This window comes from Nanorana parkeri, unplaced genomic scaffold, assembly GCF_000935625.1.
Source record: "Nanorana parkeri isolate BGI_ZX_2015 unplaced genomic scaffold, ASM93562v1 scaffold3174, whole genome shotgun sequence".
Classification (NCBI taxonomy): Eukaryota; Metazoa; Chordata; class Amphibia; order Anura; family Dicroglossidae; genus Nanorana; species Nanorana parkeri.
The window spans coordinates 58,299-64,298 of record NW_017309442.1 but is presented as its reverse complement, the minus strand read 5'-3'; positions in this window follow the sequence as shown (position 1 = coordinate 64,298).

The following is a 6,000-nucleotide window of genomic DNA, read 5'->3' as shown; positions in this document are numbered from 1 at the left end:
AGGCAGATCTTTAAGAGGGGGCCCCCCCCCCCCCCCATTGTTTCTGTTAAAACCATGATAATGAAATATGTATGTGTGAACCTCAATGATGATTGATTCTCTATATTTTAATCTATCCAAGTTTGGAGATGCCGTTCTGCTGATTTTGAGTTAGAATTGGTATTCAATCAGTAAGCTTGACAGGTAAGGTAAGCTTGATATGTAAGGAAACACTGAAGTCCATTTTTAAAGGAGAACTATGGGGTTAGGGTTTTTTCCCATAGTTCTCCTAAGGGTAACGGGAGGACACAAACTAGCGTCCTCCCGTCACCCTAGGCTCAGTATATAGGGAGCTACAGCTCGCGGTATACTGAGACGCCGCAGCTGGATCCCGACATCACTGTCGAGATCCACCCAGCTGTGTGATTGACAGCTGGCTCTGCCTATCTAGAGGCAGAGCCAGCTGTACCCGTCCCCGTCCGTTCCTCAGCGCTGGAGGGTCGGAGCGGGGAATCCCTGCAGGGAGCCGTGAGTGACGGCCACGGCTCTCTGCAGGGACACGATTGAGAAGTGAGCGAGCGCCGGTATGTGTTCGATCACTTCCCGATCTATAGCACATGGACACGGCACTATTGCATTGCTTTGCACATCGCCTCCTGGACAGGCCTTATGGCTGGTCCGGGGCAATATTTTTGCACCCCAGCCCCTAAGGCCTGTCAGCTTGGTGCACTGGCACTCTTTATTTATGTATTGCACCTCATGCACGATTGGCACTTTCTTATTTTGGAAATTTTGACCCACAGATTGACTGAGGGTGCAGGTTCCTTTGGGGCCTTTTCCTGATGTTTGGGGGGGGCTGGAAATTCTGTGCCCTCATATAGGGTTCTCTGTCCCAGGGGGTCTCTTCGGGAGAGCCCCCTACCCAGTACTGTGTGGCACCTGTTCCGGCAGGTCCCCCAAAGGATCGGGGTCCGGCGGCCTTCGGGTTGGTGGACCATAACAGTCTCAACCCGTCAGGAGCCTTGCGCCCCGGGGGGGTCGGGAAATCGTGGCCCCTTCTTTATTGAAGGGCCAAGCACCCTTGTGCACGTTTTTGTGTGCTGTGATTTCACGGTTGACTTTTTTTGTTCACAGGTTATTTCGTTTTTGATGCACGTTCCACGGGCTCGGAAAAAGCTGCGTGAGTGACAGCTGGCTCTGCCTATCTAGAGGCAGAGCCAGCTGTACCCGCCCCATCCCACCATGCTCAATGACACATACTTTAGCTAATGAGATGGCTACAGTAGAACACACTGACATTAAAACAAAAGCTTAATACCTCGAGCGTAGAAAACAAGTACGCATATCTCTGATTTAATAGATGTAAAAGAAACTTCTGGGGATGTCGCGTGAAGAGGCCCTTATGCTAATCTGAACGACTTTTAAGGTAAAATCGCCTCAGGGCCTCTTCACACGACGTCCGTATCCCGTGCTGACCTGATCCGTACGCTCCCGCACTAAATATGCATCCCGATGTGTTTTATGGGCTACAGTTCTCACGTGCGCAGTCCGTTCCTGACTGAAAAAATACCGCACGTCGCATTTCGTCCGGTCGCGGGGAAACGCACAAACGCAACGCAGTGCAGCTAAGCAAAAAAACAAACAAACATTTTTATTTTTTTTTATTCTTGCTCCGCTTTTGATGATGTCATCATAATCGTCGGACTTCCTGGTTGCGGTGGAGCGTCAGAGGGAAAACCAGCGGTCGTGACTAACCATGGTTCTGGACACTGAGCGATCCGTCGTTTTGATGGAGCGTGTGCCGAATGCTCTACGAACCCTGACCCGCCCCCTGCTACACATCAGTGTGAAATTGTGCATCAAAAAAAAAAAGTGGATAGATATAGCTTCAGAGCATCCCCCTCCGCCAATCCCTGTTCGACGAATACTCGGTGTACGGCAGTGCCCAGAAGAATGAATGTGGTGAGTGATTACACATATCTTGTATGTTGACGGACTGTATGCTGGTCATGTTATCCAAATAAAGTTTGTCATATGTGAGGGGTTACTATGCTGCAGGTAGAACTGTCAGCATCCGGGTCAAAAACACACTGCATGAGTAGCACCGCGTCTGAAAATCATGTGAACAGGCCCTAAAGGTTATTTTAAAGTAAGAGCATGGATAAAAAGGATGGGGGACATGATCCTTCAGGTCACACCCACAGATACTCAGACACGCCCACATACAGACACGCCCACACTGACAGAAGGCACAGAGACACCTGTTAGGACTATTTTTTACTTACTAACTAAAGACACGTTTCTGAAGCATCATAGAAACTTCTGCTGTAAGATATGTTTGAAGGCTAGCCTGGGTTTGTGGGAGGAGCCTGTGCCTTTAAGACGGCACGGGTTTGCAGGAGATTTACGTCGGCGGGTCACGAGCGCCCCCACCCGCCCGCTCCCTTTGTTTTCATTCAGATCCGGGGTATGCCCTCTTTTAGGCATGCTGACCTGAGAAGGCCTAGGCACACCACAGTCTCGGACCACGAACTATATTTTGTAATCACCGAGCATCTTATAGACTCATTCTGTAAGATATACCATATCCTGTAATCATTTGTAATGTTAAATTAAAGGAGAACAAGAGAACTATGGGGTTAAGGCTTTTCCCCATAGTTCTCCTTAGGGTAACGGGAGGACACATCGAGCGTCCTCCCGTCACCCTAAGCTCAGTATACCGCGAGCTACAGCTCCCTATATACTGAGACGCCGCAGTATACCACAAGCTACAGCTCGCGGTATACTGAGACGGCGCAGCCGAAGCGGATCTCCACAATTATGTCTGGATCCGCCCAGCTGCGTGAGTGACAGCTGGTTCTGCCTATCTAGAGGCAGAGCCAGCTGTACCCACCAACTCCCCGTCCGTTCCGCCAGTCAGCGCTGGCAGATCGGAGCGGGGAGAGGGGAATCCAGCCCCTCCCCTGTCATGGAGAGCCGTGGCAGGATCAAGAAGTGAGTGAACGCCGCTATATGTTCCCTCACTTCCCGATCTACTGAGCCGACCTGTGACAGTCTCATGGTCACAGGTCGGCTAGAACTATGAGGTGAGTGGAAAGCACTCACCTCATAGTTCTCTTTTAAGTTAAGATATGAAGGTCATCCATCTCATTATAACACAGCCTGGCACCATAGTCAGTCCTTATCTTGTGTTTGCTGTCTAGGACCCCCAAGTGTTTTCATTAGCGATCAAAAGAATTTTAATCGATCAAAAAGTTTAACGATTAATCGGGAAATTAATCGTTAATTTCCGCAGCCCTAATATTTTTTACTCACAAACCAAAGACACGTTTGCACAATTGTCGGGATCCGCTTCAGCTGCGGCGTCTCAATATACCGCGAGCTACAGCTATACAGGGTATACTGAGCTTAGGGTGACGGAAGGACGCTAGTTTGTGTCCTCCCGTTTCCCTAAGGAGAACTATGGTGAAAAGCCCTGACCCCATAGTTCTCCTTTAAGCAGACTTCTGCTGTAAGATATTCTATATCCTAAACACGAAAGCAATCTTCTATTTTCAAACTTCTTCCACCCCGTGCTTCGAGAAAATGAATATGACGTAAAAAAAAATTCATATTTCTAACAGTTTCCAAAAAGAAAAAGCAGATGTCAGAGAATCCGCGGCTATTCTCACCCCTTGTTTTGCTGTCACATGTTTGAAAACTAATAAACTTCTATTATTTTTTTTTTTTTTAAAGTATATACATTATATTCTACAATTTGTATATTTTGCTCGACACTAAAAAAAATAAATAAATCACAAAACGAAATTAAAACAAAATTAAAAAATCAGCAGGGAAATTATAGTTAAGGAGGAGAAGGAGTTGATTAGGGCTCATTAGGATAAGTTAAGGGTTAATAAGGGGTTAAATAGCAACGAATTTAATAAAATAAAAAAGTTTATTGTTAAGCTGCTTTGCTGAGATTGTAACCGAGAGAGACTCATTCCGTTCATCTGCAGATCTGAATGAAATTTGAGAAAATGCAAAAATACATTTTGGTCCGGTGTTTCTTTTTGAGCGAGTAGATTTTTATTCAAAGTTTGTAGCAATAAGGACAAAAGACATGACTCCAAACAGAAGGAGTCCGCGCATATCTTGTATCAGCATATACTACTTAAAAGAACAAGACGTGACAGCAGAATAACGCGGACCTGTGTCAGTTGTAGAGAATAACATGTAACAAATGATGTAGATTAGCCTTGGAAACCGTAGTGTGATACTCCTGAAACGATGACATCAGTTTTACATTTGCATCAGGTCTTCTGAACCATACAACTGACAAGGTTGAAATGAATGTGTGAGACGGATCAGGACCAGGGTTGGCAGGGACGAGACTGTGGGGGAAAAGGAGGTGTGTGAAGGACTTCGGAATGGAGGAGTGATTGAGACAGACGGCGAGGGATTAAGGTCCTCATTATTGGATGTGGTGAATGAGTAGGGGTATTTGGCTCCCCTCCCCGTCCAGCCTCCTCCACCACCGCTGCTGACTCTCATTGACTCAGCAGCGGCTATGGAGAAGAACGCAGCGCTGCACAGATAACAGTGATCTGAACTGCGTCGCGTTCGAACCCAGGCGGCCCGCGCGGCATCAGGGGGGTGTCCTGGCCGGGTCCCCCTGTGCCGCCTGGGTCGCTATGGCTATTGTTACGCCACTGGCTTTGACACATGACACTGAGATACTGGAATGTGTGCGGATCTTAGTTACAGTACGTCGAGTTTACCCAACGAGTCGGCGGATTTAGCCTGTAGATACCACTTGGAATGTTGGAATAGAGACATAAAATCTTTAAGTTGATCTCGTGTGCATTCGGAAGTCAAAAAATGTGACCAAGTATGGAAAAATTTGTCGGTTTCGTTCCAGGATGTGTCGAGTGTCTAACTTATGAATCAACATAAGCTGATGGAGGACTTGTTTTATATCCATCAACGTAAGAGTATGTGGAGAGAGCCAATGTTTGAGTATCATCTTCTTGACAGCTAAAATACAATAATGTTCCCATTGTGTCAGGGGCGTCCGTGACGACTGTGATGAGGCAGAAGGGGAGTGGAAAAGACACAGAGCTGGGGGAGCAATCTCTAGATATCCCGGAGATTGTCAAGATGTACTGGAACATTAGTTGCCAGAAAGCTTGGATGTGTGGGGAGGGGTGTATTGTGGAACCTGGCCTTGGGGCGGCAAGGAGAGTAAATCCGGCCCTGTGTGTGGACACTGCCAAAGGAGGTGTGTCAGATTAGGTTGCGAGAGATGACATTTGGGACATTCAGTGACCCATGTGTCTGTGTGTAAGGGAGGGTGAATGTTCAAAGCATAATAAGCCCTGTGGATAATTTTGAATTGCGTTTCGCGCCATTGTTCGTTAGAGATGTTAGCGCGGAGATGTTTCCAACCATCGAGCAGTAGCTGGGGTGTGTCCTCTGGTGAGAGTTGAAGTAAAGGTGCCCATTTGAGAGCATATGAAGGTATCGAGTGTACCGAATCGCAGTGCGTGACCCTAAGATGTTGGTGTATTTGAGATAAAGACATTTTGGAGGAGGGGGAGGTGAGGAGTCGAAGGAATGGTACTGCCGTGGCTTGGGTATGAGAATGAGAGAGGGGGCAGATGGACTTTTATAAAGTGTTTGATTTGAGTGTATTGGAGGAGGAAGTGTTTAGGAGACAGATTATATGTGTTGGAAAGTTCAGCAAAGGACATGCAATGCCCTTGAGGGTCCAGTAAGTGTTGCAACGTGCGAATTCTGTGCGAATGCCATGTCCTGAAGGTTTGGGATGTGAGACCTATGGGAAATATAGGAGCTGAAGTTATAGGCATTAGTGGGGAGATCGTACCCTGAAGGCCATAGAGTTTCCTGACTTCTCTCCAGGTAATAATAGTGTCCCGCAGCAAGACGTTTTGTTTTATACGACAAGGAAGTGAGGGAAGGGGTGAGTGCAACACTCCTGATAGTGACCACGGGTGTACCAAATGTTGTTCTAATGAAGTG